Source organism: Gossypium raimondii, chromosome 2 (assembly GCF_025698545.1).
Source record: "Gossypium raimondii isolate GPD5lz chromosome 2, ASM2569854v1, whole genome shotgun sequence".
NCBI lineage: Eukaryota > Viridiplantae > Streptophyta > Magnoliopsida > Malvales > Malvaceae > Gossypium > Gossypium raimondii.
In genome coordinates, this window is record NC_068566.1 from 40,371,943 (window position 1) to 40,397,593 (window position 25,651).

At 37.6% G+C, this 25,651-nt stretch overlaps 2 long non-coding RNA genes and 1 pseudogene across 2 annotated transcripts; 2 read left to right on the forward strand and 1 right to left on the reverse strand.

Annotated features, from left to right (window-relative positions):
* Positions 1-7,486: 7,486 nt before the first annotated feature.
* Positions 7,487-8,525, forward strand: LOC128039239 (uncharacterized). The gene is made up of 2 exons (XR_008193725.1): positions 7,487-7,982; positions 8,067-8,525. It is a non-coding gene; the product is annotated as an uncharacterized LOC128039239 (long non-coding RNA).
* A 1,831-nt stretch (positions 8,526-10,356) lies between these two features.
* LOC105789685 (uncharacterized) lies at positions 10,357-18,943 on the reverse strand (annotated as a pseudogene).
* A 5,066-nt stretch (positions 18,944-24,009) lies between these two features.
* On the forward strand, positions 24,010-24,826 carry LOC105788762 (uncharacterized). The gene is made up of 2 exons (XR_008193724.1): positions 24,010-24,285; positions 24,370-24,826. It is a non-coding gene; the product is annotated as an uncharacterized LOC105788762 (long non-coding RNA).
* The last annotated feature ends 825 nt before the right edge of the window (positions 24,827-25,651 follow it).

A 25,651-nucleotide genomic window follows, 5' to 3' on the forward strand; every position in this document is an offset into this window, starting at 1 on the left:
TTTAATTCAATTTCAATTAAAAAAGTGCGTGTTGGATTGGAGTTGTTTGGCGTACAGTTGGGAAAGCGAGTCGGCCGTCTGTCGCATTCGACTTCCCACGAACAAATTAGCATGTCTAGATGGGAAAATGCCAGTTGGATTCTGTCAAGAGAGATAGTGATTAGATTTAAACAATCCATGCGGTTGAGGCTGTTAATTCGAGTTAGACTCTTTTAGATCGCAACGCTGCCGAGATCTTAAATTGTGGACATGTGCTACGTTGTTAGATAGTCGGTAAGGGTTGGTTTGCAGGGCGTACCAGAATTAACTATACACAAGGAAGAGTTGATGATTAAGGCGTCCTTGATTGTTATAACCAACTTATCGTTTGTAAGAAAAATTTCACTTTCAAGGATTGACTCGAGTTTGGAGTATTCCGAGTCTAAGGCTAAGAATTCAAAATTTTGATTATCTAATTTAATATCAGTTATTTAATTTTATTTTGCATTTATAATTCAACTTTTATTTTGTTCTATTTATTTCTATATTTTTAACTCTAATAAATTAAAACCCCATTCGTTTTATTTTTAGCACAACACATTTTAAGTCGTGGGTATGGCAGCTGCCACGACATTAGAATCTGGTAGCACAAAAATAATATTAGGAATCTCAGTCCATCGACCTTGCTTCTCTATACTACAATTTAATTTAGTTAGAGCGTGAGAAATTTATATTTGGTGGTAGTGAAAGCCAACATTGTCGCTAAACAATTACTGATTGATGGATCTTGTTGGCGTTTTGGTAATGGAGCTATGATTGAAGTTTATAAACACCCTTGGCTTTGTGACAACAATAATTTTTTTTGTTGACTCTATTCCTCTGCCAGGTATGTTAGATATGAAACCAATGGCACTTCTGAGCACTGATGGTTGGGCGTGGGATAGGGACTTGATCGAGGGATTAATGGCGCCCTACGATGTTCACCGTATCCTCCTGCTGATGGCATTATTCTGCCAGGTATGTTAGATATGAAACCAATGGCACTTCTGAGCACTGATGGTTGGGCGTGGGATAGGGACTTGATCGAGGGATTAATGGCGCCCTACGATGTTCACCGTATCCTCCTGCTGATGGTATTATTTGGCATTACACTCACGATGGTTGTTATTAATTTAAATTGGCATATGGCTGCAATCCGGCATTTGGTCTCGACTTTGGAACAACATGGTACCTCTAAAGGTTAAAGATTTCACTTGGCGTCTATTATGTAATTTTGTTCCTTGTAAGGCTCTTTTGTTGGAGAAAGGGTTGGCCATCTCCCTGGACTGTATCTGCTGTGGCGAGCTTGAAGATATGGAGCACGTCTTTTTTCATTGTACACGTGCTATCCAGGTCTGGCAGATTGTTGGTGTCTCTGTGTCGTAGGCTACCATCACTGGCTTTGTTGAACATTAGTTGATGATGCACTTGGGCAAGGTAGGGATCGGTTACTTACTATTCTTTGGAGTATTTGGTACCATCATAACCTGCTCTACTGGCAGCAAAAAGACGTGCTTGTTTCTCATATTGTGCTTGTTGACACCAATTTTTTTTAAAAACAGGGTCGACTTGGATTTTGAAAATGAAAACGAAAATGAGAGTGGCCACCAATCCTTTTTTATAAGGTGTGATCGGGTCACCTTAAAAAGTGGTTGTTTTTAATAAATAATTTAATTTTATTAAAGCAACGATTTTGGTCCACGAAATTCAAAAAAAGGGTTCGGGAGTCGGTTACGTACGAGGAAGGATTAGCACCCTCGTAACGCCCAAAATTGGTACCCAGTTGATTAATTAGTGTCTTAGCATCGAAGATTAAAAACTTTAAAGAGATTTGAAAATACGATCCTTGTATTAAAAACTTGTATAAATCAAATTACATGTTAAGACCCTCTCATTTCGGAGAGAGAAAATGTCATACCTAACGAGTTAGGACATGTTATTTCACATCCTCAAAAATGAGCTTGTCCTTTAAAAATCTCATGCAATAAAATTCAAAAGCATATTCAATTTTTTAAGTCGGATGAACAAAATCGCAGCCCAATACGTTAGGGCACAATTTCTCAGAATTCTAAACATTGAATATTGCCTTTATTATTTTTTAGAAAAATCCTCATTTCGAGAAAACAACGTGTCATATCCAATGCGTTAGGACACAACGTATTGAATTCTCGATAATGAGCTTTTTATTTTTTTTTATTAAAGAGCATTCTCGATTATTTAGATACAATGAAAAAAATTGGAACCCAATACGTTAGGGCTCAATCATTTCGAATCTAAACACAAAATTTTACTTATTCAAAAATCATAATTTATGCATCAAATAAAATTAATCTAACACGAAATAGTAGAAATAAAACACGATGTTAATATGCGTAATAAAACCATAATAAATATGATGATGTAAGCATAAATAATATAAGCGACCACAACAGAACAATAAATAAATAAATAAATAAAAGATGTCTGTAGCGACCTAAAAATTTGGCGATAGGCGCTAGTCGAAATGATTATTGAAAAATTAAAAACAAAGTTTCAAATTTTATTTACAAAAGAGGAGTCGCCACCGATCTTTTTTTCTAGGTTTAGAAGAAAAATTTATTTTTAAATTTTCCTAAAAAAGAGGTAATTTTAGGTCTGCGTGAAAATCTAGAGAAAATTAGGGTTCGGGAGTCGGTTACGCGCGAGGAAGGTATTAGCACCCTCGCGACGCCCAAAATTGGTATCTCGTTAAACGCATATTGTCTTAATTTTCAAAATACAAGTTCAACTTAATATTTAATCATAATCCGATTGAAATATGAGACTTTAAAAAAACACGAGAATTTTGAAGCACAAATTTAAAAAAAAAACGAAATTTTTGAAACACGAAAATTTTAAAAACATGAAAAACTTTTTTTAACTTTTTTTATTTTAAATACGGAATTTTTGAAATACGAGAATATTAGGAACACGAAAATAATTTTTTTGAGAACACGAAAATTATTTGAAAAAACGTGAAAAGTCGAGAAATTTGTAAACACGATAAAATTTGGAAAACACGAAATTTTTGAAGAAAGTGAAAGGTCGAAATTTTTTTTTAACACGAGAAATTTTTGAAAACACGAAAATTTGAAATACGGAATTTTTTAAAAAACATGAATATATTTTTAAAAACACAACGATTTTTGAAATACGAGAAATTTATTATTTTTAGAAGAACACAGATATATTTTTTGAAATACGGGAAATATTACTATTATTTTTGAAATGCGAGAATTTTTGAAAACATAGAAATTTTTGAAACACGAAAATTTTGAAAACACGACAATTTTCGAAATACGAGAAGATTTTTTTAACACAAAAATTTTAAAACACTAACATTTGTAAAACACGAAAACTCTTGAAAATGCTAAAAGTCGAAAATTTTGAAATACGAGTAATATTTGAAAATACGAAAATTTGGAACACGAATTTTTTTTTAAAAACGTACCGTATTTAACACGAAACTATGATATTCACCCCTACATGGCGATGAAATCATCGAATTAGTGTTAAATCGATCCAATTTGATATTTAATCGGGATTCTAATAAAACACGAGAATTTTTATTAAACACGAAAATTTTTGAAACACAATTTTTTTTAAGAAGTACCGTATTTAACACGAATCAATGATATTCATCCTTACATGGCGATGAAATCATCGAATTAGTGCCAAATCGATTCAACTTAATATGTAATCGTGATTTTATTAAAACATGAGAGTTAAAAAAAACTTTTTTTTTAAAAGGGCGTATTGTGTTTAACACAAACCGATGATATTCACCCAACATAGCGATGAAATCAACGATTTAATGTTAAATCGATTCTTTGTCATATTTATTGAAATTGATTAAAATAAAATAAAATAAATAATATAAATACGAAAAAGAGAAATATATATATATATATATAAATGCATAAAAATACTAATAACATTAAAACGAAATACCATAAAAATATATGCATTAAATTAAAAATGAAATAAACGAAATTACCGAAAAGATCCAAAACACGAGCTTGGTCGAACGAGTTACGCAAATTGAACCATTTTTCCTTCTTTTTTTTTCTTTTTTCCTTTCTCTTTTTTTTCTGCTGGGCTGGCTTGTTGGGCTGCCTGCTGTTGGGCCTGCGCAGGAATAGGCCTACTGGACTGCTGGCAGATTGGGCCTAGACTGGCTGCTTGCTGGGTTGCTGGAATTGGGCCTACTGTTGACCTGCTAAAAAATGGCCTGCTTTCTTTTTTTTCTGTTTTTGTTTTTTTTCTCTTTTTTTGGGTTGGCCTACTACTGCTGGGCCTGCTGGGCTACTGGGTCGGGCGCGGGTCGTCGGTCCGGGCCGGAATCGGGTCTTGTCAGACCCGGGTCGGGTCGGGTCGACCCGACTATTCAAAAAATATTTTTTATTTATTTTTTCTTTTTTCTCTTTTTCTTTCTTCTTCTTCTTCCTTTCCTTCTCTTTTTTCTTCTTCTTCTCCGTTCGGCCTTCCTCTTCCTCTGCTTTTGCCGACGGTGACCTGCTGCCCAGCGACGGCCGGCGGTGGCGCACACGGTGGTCTCCTCTTCCCTTCTTTTCTTCTTTTTTCTCTTTTATTTTTGTTTGTTGCTTGCTTCTTGCTCTTTTTATTTTTGCTTCTTGGTTGTTGTTTCCTTTGCTAGGTGCCGGCGATGGGGGTGCTGTGGAGGTGGGCACGGTGGGGCTGGTGCTATGGCCGGCGGTGTGCTGTTATTATTATTTTTTTTTTCTCTCAAAAAATTTTGCTTTTTTTTTTCTTGCTTTTCTTCTCCCATTTTCTTCTTTGCTTTGGGGGTTTTAAAACCCATTTTATTTTGATGTTCTCTTCTTTTTTTGCAGGTTGCAGGTGGGCTAGGGAGGGCTAGGCCGGCCGCCACCTGTTGCAGGTGCAGCTTGCGTAGGTGGCTGCCAGAGGGACCAAAATGTAATGGCAGCAAAACTTTTGGGGCCAAAACATAATTTTAAGAAAGTTTAGGGGTCAAAATGTAATTTTAAAAAGTTTAGGGGTCAAAAGGTAATTTAAAAAATTTTAGGGGTTGAACTATAATTTTGAGAAAGTTTAGTGGTCAAAATGCAATTTTAGAAAAGTTTAGAGGTCAAAATGCAAAAAAAATATTTTTTTTTTAATTTTAATTTTTTTTTAATGAAAGTTATCCCCGGACAAAATTCAGTGATTACAGCTGCCCCTCTTTGCTCATCGCTGTGAAACAAGGATAGAGCAAAAACTTAAAAGCACTGAATTTTGTTCGATTATCCAAAATTTTTCTTTTTATTTGAAAAGCAGAAATCGAGAATAGCTCAGCGTGAAACCCGAGGCCCAACTCACCTCTAGCAATATGAGTTGATTTTTTGAAAAGCAAGAATTGAAAAATACCTCGACGTGACTCGAGGCTCAACTCATCTCTCGCAATATGAGTTGATTTTGGAAAAATAGAAATTGAAAAACACCTCGACGTGACTCGAGGCTCAACTCACCTTTCGCAATATGAGTTGATTTTTGAAAAACAGAAATTTAAAATACCTCAGCGAGCGACCCGAGGCTCAACTCACCTCTCACATTATGAGTTGATTTTTTTGAAAAACAGAAATTGAAAATACCTCAGAATGCGACCCGAGGCTCAACTCACTTCTCACATTATGAGTTGATTTTTTTTGAAAAACAGGAATTGAAAATACCTCAAGATGCGACCCGAGTCTCAACTCACCTCTCGCATTATCAGTTGATTTTTTGAAAAACAAAAATTGAAGATACCTCAGGGTGTGACCCGAGGCTCAACTCACCTCTCGCTATAGCGACCTAAAAATTTTGAGTACGGGCGCTAATTGAAGTGATTATTGAAAATTTAAATAATTAAAGAAAAAATTTTAAATTTTGAGTACGGGCGCTAATTGAAGAGAATTTTGAGTACGGGCGCTAATTCGTGTTTCCTAATTGAAGTGATTTTATTTGAAAAGGAGTCGCCACCGATCTTTTTTTCTAGGTGTGATCGGACACCTAATAAATTCTCTTTTTAGAAGAAAAATTTTATTTCTTAAATTTTCCTAAAAAAGAGGTAATTTTAGGTCTGCGTGAAAATCCAGAGAAAATTAGGGTTCGGGAGTCGGTTACGCGCGAGGAAGGTATTAGCACCCTCGCGACGCCCAAATTGGTATCTTGTTAAACGCGCGTTGTCTTCATTTTCAAAAATACGAGTTCAATTTAATATTAGTCCTGATCCGATTAAAGCACGAGAATTTTAAAGCACAACAACTTTTTCTTTTCTTTTTTTTGAAAACAGAAATTTTTTTTTAAATACAAGCATTTTAGAAACACAAAACTCTTTTAAAAAACGAAAATTTAGAAACACGAGATTTTTTAGGAAACACGAATTTTCTTTTTGAAACACGAAAATTTTTAAAACACAAATTTTTTTTTTGAAAACATAATATTTTTGATAAAATACGAAACAGGAGGATTTTTTTTTTGAAACACAAAAATTTATGAAACAGGGTCAATTTTTTTGAAAACACGAAAATTTTTGAAAGACGAGATTTTTTTGAAAACATGGAAATTTATGAAACACGGAATTTTTTTGAAGACAAGAAAATTTTCGAAATACGGGACTTTTGGAAACAAGGAAATTTTTTTTTGAAACCACGACAATTTTTGAAACATTGGAATTTTGAAAATACGAAGATTTTTGAAACGCGAAAATTTTTTTAAAACACGGAAACATGAAAATTTGTCAAACACGGGATTTTTTCTTGAAAACACGATAACATCAAAAAATATTCGCGAAAGTTTTTTTTTTGAAACACGAGAAATTATTTTTTTGAAAACACGAAAACACGAACATTTTTCAAACAAGGGAATTTTTGAAAACACGAAAATTTTTTTTTGAAAAGAAACACGAATATATATTTTTGAAACACGAGAAATTTTATTATTATTATTTTGAAACACGAGAAATTTTGAAGACATGAAAATTTTTGAAACACGATTTTTTTTAAAAAATACCGTATTTAACACGAATCGATGATATTCACCCCGACATGGCGATGAAATCATCGAATTAATGTCAAACCGATTCAATTTAATATTTAATCGGGATTCTAATAAAACACGAGAATTTTTATTAAAATACGAGGAATTTCGAATATTTTTGATTGTTAGAAGGTCGTCCCGTATTTAACACGAGCCATCGATATTCACCCAACATAGCGGTGAAATCAACGGCTCAATGCTAAACCGGCTCGTTGCCTTACGCATTAAAATATATATTTTTATTTTAAACATGCAAATAAAATAACATAATAATATTTCTAAAAAAACTATTAAAAAATGCTAATTTAAATAAAATACCATTTAAATAAATTAAATAAATTAAAATGGATTTTAAAAAAAAGATTACCCAAAGCCCAAAGTTGTGGGCTTGAAGGACAGGCCTTTTCTTTTTTTTGCTTTGAATTGGGCCTTAGTGGGCTTGGGCTGCTGGAACTATTGGGCTGCTGTATGGGTGGCTTGCTGGAGCTGCTGGGCGTTGGGCTGGGCAGTGGCCTGTTGGGCAGTGGCCTGCTGCTGTTGGGCTGAACCTGCTGGACTGGAGCTGTTGAAATGGGCCGAATCTGCTGAACTGCTGCGCTAGGCCTGCTGCTGGACTGGAGTTGCACGGGTGGGCTACTGCTGGTGGGCTGCTGCTGGTGGACTGCTGCTGGACTGCCAAAAATGGGCTGCTGTTTTTTTATTTATTTTATTTATTTCTTTTTCCTTTTCCTATCTTTCTTTTCTTCTTTTCTTTCTTCTTTACTGTTTGGGCTGCTGTTTTCTTTCTCTTTTTACTTGCTGTTTTTTTGTTTTCTTTTTTTGCTTGCTTGTGTAGGTGCGACGGGGGTGGGAATGCAAGGGCGCGGTGGTGAGCACGGTGGTGGCGAAGGAGCGGCCGGATTTTTGAAGTTGTTCTTTCGTTTTTTTCTTCTTTTTCTTTTGCTGCTACTTTTTTGCTTTGCTTTCCTTTTTGATTGATTGCGGCTTTTCAGGTGGTGACGGTGACGGTGGTGGTGCGGCGGTGGTGATGGCTTTTTACTTACTGCTGTTTTTATTTTTTTGAGTTTTCTCTGCTTCTTTTTTTTTTTGGGGTTCCTCCCCGAAAAATCCCCTTCTTTCTCTAATATTCCTCTTTTTAAATCCATCAATTTTTGTTTCTTTCTCTTTGTTTTCAGGTGGCAGAGGAGGAGGGAGGCCATGCATTGGGGTGGCAGGCGTGGCGAGCGGGGCACGCAAGAATGCTAGTTGGGGGCAGTCTTGTCATGCCCAGAAGGACTAAATTGTAACGGGTGCAAAGTTTCTGGGGCAAAAATGCAATTTTAGGAAAATATGGGGCTACAATGTAATTTTTAGAAAGTTTAGGGGTTAAAGTGTAATTTTGAGAAAGTTAGAGGTTGAAATGTAATTTAGAAAAGTTTAGGGGTTGAAATGTAATTTATATTTTTTGTTTTGTTTTTTTTTTCATTTTTCAAAATTTCATTATGACTATTTTATTAATATTTAAAACAAAAATTAAAACAATTAAAAATGAGTTAAAACAAACCCAAAATTTAATCCTAATGGGCCCAATCATCGGGCCCATATGAGACCAGCCCGGCCCGAAATCCTACCCGGGCAAAATTAAGTGATTACAGCTGCCCCTCTTTGCTCATCGCTGTGAAACAGGGATAGAGCAAAGACTTAAAAGCACTGAATTTTGTTCGACCATCCAAAATTTTCTTTTTATTTGAAAGGCAGAAATCGATAATAGCTCAGCGTGCGACCCGAGGCTCAACTCACCTCTCGAATTATGAGTTGATTTTTTTTGAAAAATAGAAATTGAAAAGACCTCAGGATGACCCGAGGCTCAACTCACCTCTCGCATTATGAGTTGATTTTTTTTTGAAAAACAGAAATTGAAAATACCTCAGGATGACCCGAGCCTCAACTCACCTCTCGCATTATGAGTTGATTTTTGAAAATGGAAATTTAAAAAAAAATACCTCGGCATGACCGAGGCTCAACTCACCTCTGTATTATGAGTTGATTTTTGAAAAACGGAAGTTTAAAAGAAATACATCGGCATGACCCGAGGCTCAACTCACCTCTGTTTTATGAGTTGATTTTTGAAAAACAGAAATTTAAAAGAAATACCTCGGCATGACCCGAGGCTCAACTCACCTCTGTATTATGAGTTGATTTTTGAAAAACGAAAATTGAAAAATACCTCAGGATTACCCAAGGCTCAACTCACTTCTCGCAATATGAGTTGATTTTTGAAAATGGAAATTTAAAAGAAATACCTCGGCATGACCGAGGCTCAACTCACCTCTGTATTATGAGTTGATTTTTGAAAAAAACAGAGATTGAAAAATATTTCTTGAAAGAAACAGGGTTTCTAAAAAACATCAGGTGAAACTAAAAGCCTTCTTCTTCGTTGATTCTGTGCAGCTTTCTCCCAGTATTCCTTGCTCTACTGGTATACCTGTATATGTCATGTATGATGTTATTATGATATGCACGTGTTTGTCCTAAATGCTTTCGTGTCTACATGATCATGCCATGCACCCTAGGCTGTTTGTCACATGCCCCACTTTTGATTTTCGTGAGGTTCCGCATTCATTTCCTCAATTCCTGACTTTTCTCTCCAGTTTTATACTCGTCCTCAAGTTCTGTGAGTAATCCACATTTCTCTATATATCACTCTCTTGCCCCCTGCTGAACATTGTTCCTGCTTTCGGGCCCTTGTACTTGTCAAATTCTCATCCAGGTAATGTTCAACATTTCTTTTGTTTAGAGTATGTCATCTTACTATTTATCATTTAAATGAATCAAACACGAGATGCATGGAAAAAATAGCAAAGTAGGCATGAAAGAAAAACCTCACATTCATTTCATCTTTAAAAGAAAGCAACAAACAAAGGAAATTGACAAAGAAAGTTTAACAAATAAAACGTCATAAAGAAAAGAAAGCGAATTCAATGGCTAGAAATGCTCTGGATATCCAATGCATGAACTTCTCCACGTTTTCTTTGTCCTGGATCCATTCAAGCACAGTTTCTTGTGTAGAAGGTTTCGAGCTTCTGAGAATGCTTCAAATATTGCAACTTCGTCATTCAACTCACTGTTCAAGTCATCTTGCACCTTAAGTTCGAGCTCACTTCATTAGGACGCCCTTTCGGGTTTTCATCCTAATCCTTTTTGTTTATCAAGATGCCCTTTTTCGGGTTTTCATCTTGATTTTTATTCTTTTTTTTTACTTTTTTGTTTTTTTTGTTGTTTTTTTTGTTTTTTTTCTTTTTTTTAGGCATAATATTTCTTCACAGCATCTGAGTTCACTAGATTAGGTAATTCTTTCCCGTCCATCTCAGTGAGAATCAGAACCCCTCCTGAGAATGCCCTCTTTACAACGTATGGTCCTTCCCAATTTGGTGACCATTTTCCTCGAAAGTCCTTTTGTATCGGGAGAATCTTTCTCAGTATGAGCTCTCCTTCGTGAAATTCTCTTGGCCGCACCTTTTTATCATGGGCCGTAATCATTTTCTTCTGGTACATCTATCCATGACAAATTGCCTTCAAGCGTTTCCCTTCAATAAGGTTTAGCTGATCATATCGAGCTCGAACCCACTCTGATTCCTCTAACCTTGTCTCCATCAAGACGCGCAGGGATGAGATCTCTACTTCGATAGGCAGAACGACTTCCATTCCATAGACCAGAGAAAAAAGAGTTACCCCCGTAGACGTCCGTACCGAGGTGCGATATGCATACAAAGCGAATGGTAGCTTATCGTGCCAGTCTTTATATGTCTCAGTCATCTTCCTAATAATCCTCTTAATGTTCTTATTAGCGGCTTCTACTGCTCCGTTCATCTTTGGGCGATAGGGCGAAGAATTACGATGTTTTATCTGGAATTGCTCACATACTTCTTTCATCATCTTGTTGTTCAAATTTAAAGCATTATCTGAAATGATTCTTTCAGGTAGACCATATCGACATATAATCTCCTTTTTTAAGAACCTACAGACTGCAGCCTTTGTCACATGAGCAAACGAAGTGGCTTCTACCCATTTTGTGAAGTAGTCTATAACCACAAAGATGAATCAATGCCTATTGGAAGCTTTCGGGGAAATTGGCCCTATAACATCCATGCCCCACATAGAAAAAGGCCACGGAGAAGTCATGAAATGAAGGGGCGACGGAGCTGCATGAATTTTGTCGCCATAAATTTGACATTTGTGGCACTTTCGTGCGTAACCAATGCAATCCCTTTCCATCGTCAGCCAATAGTAACCAAGTCTCATAATCTGCCTGGCCATGGTGAAACCACTGGCATGTGTTCCACAAATTCCTTCATGAACCTCTTCAAGTATCTTTCTAGCTTCAACAGCGTCCACACACCTCAAGAGCACTTGATCTTTTCCCCTTTTGTATAGAATATCTCCGTCAAGAACAAATCCAATCGCCATTCTCCTGATTGTTCTTTTGTCATTCTCGTTTGCTTGCTCGGGGTACCTTTGATTCTTGATATACTCCAAGATATCATGGAACCATGGTCGTCCATCTGACTCATCCTCAATACTAAAGCAGTGTGCGAGGGTCTCATATATACTCATTTGGATGGGCATTATCTCATTTTCTCTGTTTGCCTTTAACATCGAAGCCAAGGTAGCTAGGGCATCAGCCAGTTGGTTCTCCTCTCGTGGAAAGTAGTTAAAAGTCACTTTATAGAACTTCTTGATCAGCTCTGCAACGAGATCATGATATTTGACTAATTTTGGATCTCTCACTTCCCAATCTCCACGAATTTGATAATTGACTAATGCTGAGTCCTCGTGTACCTCTAAAATTTTGATTTTTCTCTTGATAGCTGCACGAAGTCCCATGATGCAAGCCTCATATTCCGCTATATTATTTGTACAGAAGAAATTCAATTTAGCAGTAAGCGGGTAATGGTCCCCTTTAGGTGACACTAAGACTGCTCCTATCCCATACCCCAATGCATTTGATGCACCATCAAAGCTCATCTTCCATGACTTTCCTTTTGATGACTCGCCCTCTTTTTCTGAAATGCACATCAAATCTTCATCTGGGAACTCAAATCTCAAAGGCTCGTATTCCTCCGTTGTTCAACTTGCCAAGAAGTCAGCTATTGCGCTTCCTTTTATCGACTTTTGGCTCACATATACAATGTCATACTCAGTCAATAGGATCTGCCATCGGGCCATTCTCCCTGAGAGTGCAGGTGACTCCATCATGTACTTTATTTGGTCTAGTTTTGAAATTAACCATGTCGTGTGATACAGCATGTATTGCCTGAGCCTTCGAACCGTCCAAATCAATGCACAACAAAACTTCTCAATTGAAGGGTACTTTACCTCATATTCTGTGAACTTCTTGCTGAGGTAGTAAATTGCCTTTTCTCTTTTCCCCGACTCATCATGTTGTCCCAGTACGCAACCCATTGAGTTCTCAAACACGGTCAGGTACAATATTAAGGGTTTTTCAGGGGTCGGCGGTACTAGCACAGGAGGATTAGATAGATACTGTTTTATCTTGTCGAAGGCCACTTGGCACTCCTTGTTCCATTCTCCCGGATTACGTTTTCGAAGGAGTCGAAAAATTGGATCACATTGATTCGTAAGTTGAGCAATGAATCGAGCAATGTAATTCAACCTTCCTAAAAATCCTTTGACTTCTTTCTGTGTGCGCGGGGGAGGCAGTTCTTGTATAGCTTTTATCTTGTCTGGATCAACCTCGATACCTCTCTCACTGACAATGAAACCTAGCAGCTTTCCCGAGGTAGCCCCAAACGTACACTTGGCCGGGTTAAGCTTCAACTGGAACTTTCTTACCCTTTTGAACAACTTCTTGAGATTTTCAACATGCTCTTTTTCTTCCCGAGATTTGGCAATCATATCATCGACATAAACTTCTATTTCTTTGTGCATCTTATCATGGAATAACGTCACCATGGCTCTCTGATATGTTACCCCAGCATTCTTTAATCCGAACGGCATTACCTTGTAGCAGAAGGTTCCCCACATTGTTATGAATGTAGTTTTCTCCATGTCTTCGGGAGCCATCTTTATCTGATTATATCCTGAGAAACCATCCACGAAAGAAAACAGAGAATGCTTTGCCGTATTATCCACCAAAGTGTCGATGTGTGGTAAAGGAAAGTTATCCTTAGGGCTTGCTTGATTCAGATCACGATAATCCACGCACATTCGCACCTTGCCATCTTTCTTCGGCACTGGGACTATATTAGCTACCCATTCTGGATACTTTGAGACTTGTAGGAAGCCAGCGTCGAATTGTTTCTTGACTTCTTCTTTTATCTTTAACAGCATTTCGGGTCTCATCCTTCTTAATTTCTGCTGAACGGGCTTGTATTCTGGTTTCAGTGGGAGCTTGTGGACCACAATATCCGTGTTCAATCCTGGCATATCCTAATAAGACCAGGCAAACACATCCTTGTATTCATGGAGCAAGGCGATCAAATCTTGCCTTGTGTTTTCTGAAATGGAAGTCCCAATCTTCACTTCTTGTTTCTCTTCTTTACTCCCCAAGTTCACTACCTCAACAGATTCTTGATGGGGTAGGATTTGTTTCTCTTCTTGTTCCACCATTCTTAGTAAGTCAGGAGACGAGACACAATCTTCAACATTTTCGTCAGCTTCGAATTCTCCTAAACAAACAACCTTCTCAAAATTGATTTCAGGATTCATAACGGGATTATTCATGCCATTGATATCTGAACACCTGAAAGGTGAATGGAAAAAGGCTATAGAAGAGTATTGAGGTATTGTAATCAACACACAATGATATGAGATGATATGAGACATATGCCAGAAGAGGATATGAACAGAAGGAGTTAGGGGTGAGCAAAACTCGAATCGATTCGAAAAAATCGAAAAAAATTCGAATTTTGAGTTAAACGAATCGAATTATTCGAGTTAATCGAGTTATTCGAATCAACTCGAATTTTTTTTTCAAATTTCGAGTTCGAATCGAGTTGAGTTTTCGAATTCGAATAACTCGAATAATTCGAATAATTCGAATATCAAACTTTAATATTTTACATTTTTACCCCAAACTCCCAAACCTTTTTACTTTTCCCTCAAAACTTTTACTCCTTCCCACTTTCTCCCCAAAACTTTTACTCCCCTCCCCTCCCAACCCCCCAATCTACCCAAAATCCATTTCCCACCAAAATTTTACTCTCCCATTTATTTTTTCTCAAAATTTTACTCCCCAAAACCCTCAAAACCTTTTATTTTTCCCCAAAATTTTTACTCCCTCCCACTTTTCCCCTAAAACTTTTATTCCCTTCCCATCTCACCTCCCATCTATCCCAAACCCTCCCCCCTCCAAATTTTTTTTAAATATTTTCCCTCCAAAATTTTAGTCCTCCTATTTACTTTCCCTCAAACTTTTATTCCCCAAAACTTTTTATTTTTCCCCAAAACTTTTACTTCTCACCCTTTACTCTCAAATAAAAAATCAAAATTATCCAAAAAAAAATCACTAAACATAAATAGTAATAATTTTATTTATATCTACTATTTATATTATTAAATTAATTTTCACATTTTATATTATTTATATTATTGAATTGTTTAGTCATATTGAATATTTATATTAAAATTGAATTATTAATTATGCCATAAAATATTCATGTTAAAATTTTATATTGGTATCAATTTCACATTTTATTTTTAAAATAACTTTTATTAAAAATCATATTTTTACATTTAATATATTTTTAATTCTAAAATACATAGTGACAAGAATCAAGATAATTGAAACAATTAAGCAAGCAAAGAAGCTAACCAATATATAAAAATTAATAAATAAATTATGAAGTGATGAAAGTTAATAAAAAATTTGATTAAGGTGGACAAGTTTTATTACGATGGGTGACAATGGTTACAAGGACCCAAAATTATTTTTTAAAATTTAACTCGAACAAATATATTCGATTCGATTTGATTCGAATTCCATCTCACTCGATTCGATTCGAGAAAACTTCAAATAAAGTTAGGATGATAAAATAAGATTCGAAAACTCGATTAACTCGAAAATTTTCAATTCAATTCGATTCGATTCGATCGAATGCTCACCCCTAGAAGGAGTAGTCGCAAAGTTAATGAAAAGAATATGACAATATAAAACAAAATGCATCTTCATTAATGTTCATTGAAATGATAAAGAGCAAACATAAGCTCTTACAAAAGGAACCCTACTGTTTAAGGACACACAAAATGAAGGGTTAACATTGAGCATTACTCTGAAGGGGACTTAAAAACTACAAGGAGGTCCTCAGCAGTCCAGTTGTTCAAAACATATCCTGGAGGAAAAGGGCGTATCATTGAAGCATTCTTAATTTCATCACTCTCATTGTCAATAGCTTTTAGGCTGATATTCTGAAGACCCTTTTCAATCAATAATGTGACTTGCGGATTGTCCCGCCCTGGGTACATCACTCCTGCTGATGTAAATGTTCTTGACATAGGAGGATACGCCAACGGCTCCCATTCTAAATCCTGGCCTGAAGCTCTTGCGATTCTTCTTTCTCGATCTTTCTGCAATTGTTTCCTTCTTTGATGTATATCTGGCTTGAACCTCAAACCATATCGACCCTTGTGGTGCGTTGGTTTCAAAGCTCTAACCATCCCTTGTTGATATTTTCCCAAACCTTTCCTCGCTCGAGCTCCTTTTCCCACAGTCAGCTTAATTCCCATTTTGGTATTCCTTGACAGTTTGGGAATGGGGATCTTATTCCCTTCAGCAACAAATGCCGCATTAATAAATTCCAACGAGCGAAAAGAACATTCTACAGCATCTTCGCTTACTTCGATGTAGGGTGTATCAGCAGAGATCGATGCAACGATGTCTTATTCACCATCGACAATAATCAAGCGGCTATCCATGATGAACTTTACTTTTTGATGGAGAGACGATGGAACCGCCCCAGCAGAATGGATCCAAGGTCTTCCTAAGAGGCAATTGTATGAAGGCGTGATGTCCATGACCTGGAACTCGATATCATATACACATGGCCCCACTTTTAAAGGAATTTCGATCTTTCCCATGACTTCTCGCCGTGTCCCATCAAATGCCCTTACTACAGAATGACAAGGCCTCAGATAGGACATATCAACCGGCATCCTAGAAAGCGTGGCCAAAGGCATAACATTGAGTACCGATCCATTGTCGATAAGCACATTTGGTAATATGTAACCTTTGCAATTGGACGTGATGTGCAATGCTTTTACGGAGCCCCTACCATTTGGCGGTATTTAGTCATCACTAAAAGAGATAAAATTATCTGCATTCAGATTATTTGCCCACCTATCAAGCTTTTCCACAGATACATTGTTCGCCACATAAGCTTGATTTAACACTTTTAGCAAGGCGTTTCGATGTGGCTCCGAGTTCAATAATAGAGATAGTACTAAGATTCGGGCCGGCTGCTTGTTTAATTGTTCTACAACGCTATATTCATTGTGCTTAATAAACTTTAAGAACTCATGTGCTTCCTCCTCATTCACAGCCTTTTTAACTTCTTGCTCAAGTTGTGTTTCAACATCATCCTCAACCTCATACATTGGTGCTTTTCCTTTTTGGCTCGGGCCAGCAACCTTCTTCTTTGGTTCAACTGTCACGGGAGAATAACACCTTCCGCTGCGAGTGAAATGTCCTAATTCACTAACATCTTCATTCATAAATTTTGATTTTCCCCTTCAGGCACAATGATATTGACATCATACTTCCACAGTACTGCTTTGTTATCCTTGTAAGAGAAAGGAGCAGGTACTTCGATTATCAAACTTGGTTTCACTTCTCGACTAACCTCTTCCTTCTTCGCCTCGTAATAAATCACCAAAGGTCTATTGACGCTATAAGGGGAAGCCATCGATTGATTATCAGAGGCACATATTTCTCCTTCTTCGGCCCCATCCACTCTATCAAAGACCTTGACCTCTTTGTTGTCCATCATGTCCTGAAGTAATTTTCTAAATTCCCTGCAAGATTGGATGTCATGCCCTTGGACGCCATGAAAATCACAGAAACTCTGGTCTTTTGTACTTTGTTCTTTGAGAATCTTACTAGACAGACAGAGCAAGCCATTTTCGATCATTATCTCCCATACCTTCTGCAAAGGTGTCTTTATTTCGGTAACATAACCTTTGGCTCACCAATTGTCTTCATTTGTCACCGCATTTACATTGCCACTAGTATGGTTAGGAAGAGGATTCCCCGTCACATTGCTAACACCATCGAATAGCAGAACACCAGCATCGATGAGACCTTGAACCCTCCTTTTAAAGGCAAGGCAGTTTTCTGTAGAATGCCCCTGATTTCTAGCGTGATACATGCAATTAGCGTTAGGATCATACCACTTCAGAAATGGAGGCTTTAGGGGTGCCATGTAATGTGGGGAAATTAATTGTTTTTCCAACAGCTTCGGGTATAACTCTCCATATGATACAGGAATTGGAGTAAACTAAGGTCTTTCAGGATTGGGTCTTGCTGGTCTTTGTTCATTTTTGGGTTGGCTTTGTGCAGGCATGGTGTTTGGCGGGAACACGGTGAATGGCCTTTGGTTATTCATAGCATAAACAGGGTAAGAAGGAGGTGCTTGGTAGTAAGGACCCTGAGGAGGAAAGTAGAAGTTGAAGGTGGGCGGTAATGAGGTCGTGATTGGGCGAAGTACGAAATGGGAGCACAGTGGCTCTCGGTTCCAACCATATGGGCCTCTGCCTCCTTTTTCTTTACAGGTACCGCCCTCTTCGAACTCTCGGGGCCTTCTATTCTCCCACTCTTGACGGCGTTTTCGATAAGTTCCCCGGATATTACAATATCCGCAAAGTCCTTTGTGGCGCTTCCTACCAATTTATCGTAAAATGGCGCTTTGAGAGCATTAATGAAGAGGACCGTTATCTCCGTCTTAGTTAACGGAGGCTCTACCTAAGCCGAGATATCCCTCCATCTTTGTGCATATTACCGAAAAGTCTCTGTCGGCTTCTTTTCCATCATTTGTAATGTTAGTCGATCAGGCACCATATCCGATACATGCCTATATTACTCACAGAATGCTGAAGCCAAATCCTTCCATGATCGGATTCTCTCTCTACTGAGTTAATTATACCATCGAAGGGCTGAGCCAACCAAACTATCTTGAAAGCAATGCACCAATAATTTATCATCGTTTACATAACCAGTCATCTTTCGGCAAAACATGATCAGATGTGCCTTTGGACATCTTGTTCCGTCATACTTCTCAAAATCAGGTGCCTTAAATTTTGGGGGTAGGACCAAATCAGGTACCAAACTGAGCTCTTTGGCACTCAAAGCAGAGAAAACTTCAGCGCCTTCTACTGCCTTGATCCTCTCTTCCAGGATCCTATACTTATCTTGAGCGTTATTGCCATCAATTCTCAGCCTTGCTACTTCTACAGGATCATCTAGGTCTAGAACAATTGGATCTGAAGGATTAGCCCCAGGGTTCGATACAAACATTCCTTGTCCTAAATGAGCAGATGGAGCAGGATGTTGTTCTAGGCCTGTAGGTTCCCTTTGGGGGTATCCTCTTCGCATTGCGTGGACATGAGGTGAAGTAAATCCCGGGGGATAAAGCGGGTCTTGATTAGCTCTTGACTGAGGCGGCTCTACGACATCAGGGCTCTGCATAGGTCCCTTTCCTTTGACCAAGGCCGTCATCATTTCTATCATTTTGGCCATTTGATCCCTTTGCTCTAGCGATTCCTCTCGAGATCTCACCATCAAATCTCTTGCCTCTTGCTGCGACTTGGCCAGTTGTTCCTGCAACTCTCTTTGGGTTCTTTCCATCTTTTCCATCCTTTCATTGAGTTCTGCATCCATAGTTCTAGCTCTTAAGCGCGTCCTATAGGAGTGACGTGATTCCAGACTCGTAGTGTGGTAACTGAAGATTAGATGGTTTTAACCTTAGCGAATGATTAAGGAGATATGAGCATGTAATGAATGAATGAATAAATAATTAATGAATGTTAATCATGCGTAAATATGCAAAAATAGGTGTTGATTCCAAAATGGCCCCATACTTGGGCGTTTCATTTATCAAAAGAGTCCATTACAAAAAGTTTTGCCATATTAGTTTTACAGTTACACAAACTTCTTAGCCACATCGCCTTGCTTCTTTATACGTTCCAGGAACTCCGATATGCTTGATCTTTGGCTTGGAGGGTATTGGCAACTGAGAACTTCCGCTTCATCTGACAAATGTACTACATGCGCAGCCGCCCTACGAATTTCATTGATCAAACTGCCGATATGCATATCCTTTTCTTGGAGGGCTCTTTCATAGGCGCGAACATCTCTGTCATGCTGACCATTCTTCTCTTCTAAAGCTCTCAAGAGGTCATCCAAATGTTGCTGATGAGCTTGCAGTGTACTTTCTAGACTTCAAATTTTTCCTTTTAGCTCTTGATGCTCAAACTGACTAGCCGTTAGTTCTGCAGTCACAATTTCGTATTCAACGTTCTTCTTCCTCAACTCTATCATAGTACGTGTAGCTTTTTCTTCTTCTTTCTTTGCCTTGGCTTTCCAGAATTCCATCCCACCTTTGATATTGCTTAATTCCTCCTTCCATTCTGCTGATGCTTTGCCCAATCCACTATTTCTTATAGTGCCCCTTAATTTCTTGTTTTCCAAATGAAGGTCCCTTAAATCCTTTCTCGTAATTTCAACTTCTTTTTGGACTTTTTCAGTTCTGGATTTTTCAATTTCGACATCAATCTTCAGCTGGTAGTTCTCCTCCTGGAGAGAACTAATATCTCGCAACAGTTTGGCTTTTTCACGTTCAAATTCATGTTTTGCAATTTCTAGCTCGAATGGGATTTTCTCTAAGAACGGCTTTTGGCAAGCTTCATTAATCGATGGGGTTACTTGACTCTTCACTCGTTGTTGCCTCCATAGGTCATAGTCTACAGTGATAGTATCAGCATAGAGAGCTAATTCCATTAGGTAGATTTGCCTCCAAGAATTCGCAGTATCTCGAACCTTTTTCATGTAACCCTCACCCATAAAGGCAAACTCCGATTGTGCCAATCTATCGGTAATTGGTACAAACTGTCGCGAAGCGAACTATCTTTGAACCAACAATGGAGCATATCCAACTCCTCCCCATAATCCTAGTAAAGGCACCCAGTCTAGGTTTCCACACTTGTATAATAAGACAGAGGGACGAATCCAAGGTGCTCTCCAAGTTATATCTTCGACACGGAGGTTCTGAAAAACCGAGACCTAATGTTGTTCAGTGACATCCTTCGGCCAATCTTTTTCAAGGTGTGCTTCCAACGGGGCGAATGTCTTTGAAAACATGTGGAAAGACGTGCGCTCCACATTCTAAAAATGGCTAAAGATCCAAACATTCAGTAACTGAGCACATCCGATAAAACGTCCTTCCCCTTTTCTCCTACAAGCATTTAGAGATCTAAAAGTCTCAGCCAAGATGGTTGGGACCGGGTTGACTCTTTGCCTCAGCTTTTCGAAGAAATCCACAACCGCAACTTTAATATGCCCAAGAACCTTCGGGAAGACGACCAGTCCGTAAACGGCCAAGGCAAACAAATCCACTCTTTTTAACATATCTGGATGATTCTGAACTAACTCCCGCAGAGAAAACCACGGGACACAACTGATTTCATTCTTTTTCTTTATTTGTTTTTCAGCCCATGTATCAGTCATCCCCGTCAACTTCATTAGCTTTTTCTTGAACGTCATTGGTTTAGGCTCCTTCACATATATCTTGTTGAGTTGCACATTATCGATGCGAAGCAAAGCAGCATACTCTTCTATGGTCGGAGTCATATCTTCCTGATTGAAAGTGAAACAATGATAGGCTGGGTCCCAGAATCGAACCATGGCTTGGATCAACTGCTCGTTCACATCGATTGCTATCAAGTGAGCTATATCCCCATACTTTTCAGTGAAGATGCTTCTAGTATCTGAGTCACACTGCTTCCAAATCCTAGTCAAGTCTTCGAGATCATTCTGACGAGCATTCAAAGTCACACGCTCGGGAAGATCAGAGGCGTATCCTTCTTTCAAACTGTCCCCTTTCACTTTTTGAGTTCTCAAAGACCAATCTCGGACTACAACATTTTTCTCAGTTACTCGTGTAATTGACTCCTCCATCAGAAACCCGTTTTTGGCAACCAATATTTAACCAACACCTTCCTAATGAGATGTCTACGATACATGATGAAAAATAAGATGAAAAACAAATAACCTTGGTTAGAGACCACAACAGATATAAACAAAAGAAAAATGAAAAATAAAGACTATGGAAAATTTAACAAATTAAGCTATTCAATCATGCAATTTGGTGGAACAGACCCACATTTTTTTTGCCCCAACATGCTTTACAAGAAACCTACCCCACATACCATCAGACCATCTATCCGACCCAATTTATTAAACAGACTCAATTCATTTGCAAATAAGAAATAAAAGGTAAGAGGCGTTTCTCCCGTGTTTTTATTTTGGTAACTATCAAACGGACAGAGGTTCGGCATGGCTCTAATTGGATGGCTCGTACGGTTCACTACATGTGGTTCTGGTTCTAGAAAAGCACTCGAATTGTCCATACTGTCACCTACTAAGGTAAGTACGGAGCCTCGATTATCGCCCGTCATGGGCTTGCGAGTTCAATTGGAGGGATTACATTTACTTATGCCTATGCGGAGGGACGAGTTAACTCACGAAAGCATAAGTCATATGTAACCCGGAAGTATTTTCACTAGCTTTGTCGGGAGGGACGAGTTAACTCACGAAGGCGTGGCGTTTACTTCCACTTAAGCAGACGGAGCCGGGTAGAGAGCTCATGTTATGCAAGAATGCAAGTGCACGGTGTGTGGGGAGAAACTCACAAACCTTTTTATTTTTATTTTTACTAAAAAAACAAACTAAAACCATAAAACTTAAAGCTGAAAAAAAAACGCGAAAATAAAATAGGTTAGAAAAATATTAATTTCAAAACCGGATGCGGTTGCATGATTTTTCAAAACAAAATTCAAGGATCACGATTAAAAATTAAATTGAACAAGAAGTTTTAAAAATTTTGACAACACGTGTTTAACACCAGACTCGACTCTCAAAAGTCCCCAGTGGAGTCGCCAGCTGTAGCGACCTAAAAATTTTGAGTACGGGCGCTAATTGAAGTGATTATTGAAAATTTGAAAACAATGTCTCGATTTTATTTGAAAAGGAGTCGCCACCGATCTTTTTTTCTAGGTGTGATCGGACACCTAATAAATTCTCTTTTTAGAAGAAAAAAATTATTTTTAAATTTTCCTAAAAAAGAGGTAATTTTAGGTCTGCGTGAAAATCCAGAGAAAATTAGGGTTCGGGAGTCGGTTACGCGCGAGAAAGGTATTAGCACCCTCGCGACGCCCAAAATTGGTATCTCATTAAACGCGCGTTGTCTCCATTTTCAAAAATACGAGTTCAATTTAATATTAGTCGTGATCCGATTAAAGCACGAGAATTTTAAACCACAACAACTTTTTCTTTTTTTTTTTCGAAAACAGAAAATTTTTTTTAAAATACAAGCATTTTAGAAACACAAAACTCTTTTAAAAAACGAAAATTTTGAAACACGAGATTTTTTAGGAAACACGAATTTTCTTTTTGAAACAGGAAAATTTTTAAAACACAATTTTTTTTGAAAACATAATATTTTTGATAAAATACGAAACACGAGGATTTTTTTTGAAACACGAAAATTTATGAAACACGGTCAATTTTTTTGAAAACACGAAAATTTTTGAAAGACGAGATTTTTTTGAAAACACGGAAATTTATGAAACACAGAATTTTTTTGAAGACAAGAAAAGTTTCGAAATACGGGACTTTTGAAAACAAGGAAATTTTTTTTTGAAAACACGACAATTTTTGAAACACTGGAATTTTGAAAATACGAAGATTTTTGAAACGCGAAATTTTTTTTTAAACACGGAAACATGAAAATTTGTCAAACACGGGATTTTTTCTTGAAAACACGATAACATCAAAAAATATTCGCGAAAGTTTTTTTTTGAAACACGAGAAATTGTTTTTTTGAAAACACGAAAACACGAACATTTTTCAAACAAGGGAATTTTTGAAAACACGGAAATTTTTTTTTTGAAAAGAAACACGAATATATATTTTTGAAACACGGGAAATTTTATTATTATTATTTTGAAACACGAGAAATTTTGAAGACATGAAAATTTTTGAAACACGATTTTTTTTAAAAAATACCGTATTTAACACGAATCGATGATATTCACCCCGACATGGCGAGGAAATCATCGAATTAGTGTCAAACCGATTCAATTTAATATTTAATCGGGATTCTAATAAAACTCGAGAATTTTTATTAAAATACGAGGAATTTCGAATATTTTCGATTGTTAGAAGGGCGTCCCGTATTTAACACGAGCCATCGATATTCACCCAACATAGCGGTGAAATCAACGGCTCGATGCTAAACCGGCTCGTTGCCTTACGCATTAAAATATATATATTTATTTTAAACATGCAAATAAAATAACATAATAATATTTCTAAAAAAACTATTAAAAAATGCTAATTTAAATAAAATACCATTTAAATAAATTAAATAAATTAAAATGGATTTTAAAAAAAAGATTACCCAAAGCCCAAAGTTGTAGGCTTGAAGGACAGGCATTTTCTTTTTTTTTTTGCTTTGAATTGGGCCTTAGTGGGCTTGGGCTGCTGGAACTATTGGGCTGCTGTATGGGTGGCTTGCTGGAGCTGCTGGGCGTTGGGCTGGGCAGTGGCCTGTTGGGCAGTGGCCTGCTGCTGTTGGGCTGAACCTGCTGGACTGGAGCTGTTGAAATGGGCCGAATCTGCTGAACTGCTGCGCTAGGCCTGCTGCTGGACTGGAGCTGCACGGGTGGGCTACTGCTGGTGGGCTGCTGCTGGTGGACTGCTGCTGGACTGCCAAAAATGGGCTGCTGTTTTTTTATTTATTTTATTTATTTATTTTTCCTTTTCCTATCTTTCTTTTCTTCTTTTCTTTCTTCTTTACTGTTTGGGCTGCTGTTTTCTTTCTCTTTTTACTTGCTGTTTTTTTGTTTTCTTTTTTTGCTTGCTTGTGTAGGTGCGACCGGGGTGGGAATGCAAGGGCGCGGCGGTGAGCACGGTGGTGGCGAAGGAGCGGCCGGATTTTTGAAGTTGTTCTTTCGTTTTTTTCTTCTTCTTTTTTTGCTGCTACTTTTTTGCTTTGCTTTCCTTTTTGATTGATTGCGGCTTTTCAGGTGGTGATGGTGACGGTGGTGGTGCGGCGGTGGTGATGGCTTTTTACTTACTGCTGTTTTTATTTTTTTTTGAGTTTTCTCTGCTTCTTTTTTTTTGGGTTCCTCCCCGAAAAATCCCCTTCTTTCTCTCATATTCCTCTTTTTAAATCCATCAATTTTTGTTTCTTTCTCTTTGTTTTCAGGTGGCAAAGGATGAGGGAGGCCATGCATTGGGGTGGCAGGCGTGGCGAGCGGGGCACGCAAGAATGCTGGTTGGGGGCAGTCTTGTCATGCCCAGAAGGACTAAATTGTAACGGGTGCAAAGTTTCCGGGGTAAAAATGCAATTTTTGGAAAATATGGGGCTACAATGTAATTTTTAGAAAGTTTAGGGGTCAAAGTGTAATTTTGAGAAAGTTAGGGGTGGAAATGTAATTTAGAAAAGTTCAGGGGTTGAAATGTAATTTATATTTTTTGTTTTGTTTTTTTTTTCATTTTTCAAAATTTCATTATGACTATTTTATTAATATTTAAAACAAAAATTAAAACAATTAAAAATGAGTTAAAACAAACCCAAAATTTAATTCTAATGGGCCCAATCATCGGGCCCATATGAGACCAGCCCAGCCCGAAATCCTACCCGGGCAAAATTCAGTGATTACACTCGCAATATGAGTTGATTTTTTTTTCAAAAGCAGAAATTGAAAATACCTCAGGATGTGACCCGAGGCTCAACTCACCTCTCGCAATATGAGTTGATTTTTTTGTTTTGAAAAAACATAAATTGAAAATGCCTCAGCGTAACCCGAGGCTCAACTCACCTCTAGCAATATGAGTTGATTTTAAAAAAAGACATAAATTAAAAATACCTCAGCGTGACCCGAGGCTCAACTCACCTCTGTATTATGAGTTGATTTTTTTTAAAAAAAAGACATGAATTAAAAATACCTCAGCGTGACCCGAGGCTCAACTCACCTCTGTATTATGAGTTGATTTTTGAAAAAGCGAAATTTAAAAAATACCTCAGGCGTGACCCGAGGCTCAACTCACCTCAGATTATGAGTTGATTTTTGAAAAAAGCAAAATTAAAAAAATACCTCAGTGACCCGAGGCTCAACTCACCTCAGATTATGAGTTGATTTTTGAAAAATCAGAAATTAAAAAATACCTCAACGTGACCCGAGGCTCAACTCACCTCAGTATTATGAGTTGATTTTTGAAAAACTAAAATTAAATTAAAAATACCTCGGCGTGACTGAGGCTCAACTCACCTCATTATGAGTTGATTTTTAAAAAAAGTGAAAT